Genomic DNA, 1,216 nt, shown 5'->3' with positions numbered 1-1,216 from the left:
ATTGTTCTCCAAATAGATGACTATTATGAGAAGTAGCTTATAGAAGAAAATACATTAAATGCTGTATTCAGTTAACCTCAATTTCTTACTGTATCACTGTGGTTCACAGTGACTGACCAAGAGGAGAGGTGTGAAAACTACCCCAAGAGCTGATGGCAACATCTCTCACTCTCCCCTCTTGCATCTCCTAGGGACCATTGCGGTAGGTACTGAGATCATCCCCAAGCTTGACCCAATGGAAAGCGGCCCAAGTGGGGTGTGGCCAAGAGTTGTTTCACTAAAAAAAACTTTACTTTTATATGCTTCACTGTGATTGCTTGTCTTATTTCATTTTATTTTATTTATTCATTTAATGGAGGGTCTTGTTATGCACTTCAGACTCATAGGGATACTCCTGTCTTACTTTCTTTTTCCTGTGTTTTGTTTTTTGCTCTTCATGCCAACCATGGGGTTATTTTGGAATAAAATACATTATCAAATGTGATGTATGCACGGGGATACAGTTATATAGATGATTCCAGATTTTAAAAGGCTCAACTTCTTGAAGTTGGTGTTTGATTTTGCTTTTATTTTACAGTGGAGCAAAAACAATGTGTATTAAGTACAAAACATATCTTGAGTCTTCAACTTTTCTGAGGCTGCTGAATGTAGTAAGAAAATCTCTGATGATTCTGACCAGGTCACCTGCACCTTCTTCCATCCAGCCACACATTCAGGAGGATAAATATCGTTGTCTCAGTGACTTTTCACTCATTGCTGGGACAAGATACCCAACACCCAAAATTAAGGAAGGAAAAGTTTATTTAGCTCACAGTTAGTGGAAGTTTCAGTCCATACTCAGCTGGCTCCAAGGCAGAGTAGCACATGGCAGAGGGCAGCAGTTCATGGCGGTGAAAAACAGCAAGAGCAAAGCAAAGGGAAAAGCAGCAGCTGTGGCATCTAACAAGCCTCTCTTCCTTCCACGCTCACTGCGAAGATCCCAGCTCCTCCAAGGAAGCAGAGTGCATTAACTTTCCTCCACTCTTCTTTTTGTGCTGAGTCACTCTAGGGTGGGCCCTCCATGCCCTAGGGGGGGCCTCTATGCTCTAGGACATGGAGTCGCTGAGCTGATCTAGTCAAGCTTCCAGGTTGACATACTATATCAACCATCACAATCATATACTGTGTTTCTGAGCTACAATGTTCTTTTTTTTTTTTTTTTTTTTTTTTTTTTTTT

Source organism: Octodon degus, unplaced genomic scaffold (genome assembly GCF_000260255.1).
Source record: "Octodon degus isolate 3935 unplaced genomic scaffold, OctDeg1.0 scaffold00100, whole genome shotgun sequence".
NCBI lineage: Eukaryota > Metazoa > Chordata > Mammalia > Rodentia > Octodontidae > Octodon > Octodon degus.
This window is presented reverse-complemented; position numbering follows the sequence as displayed.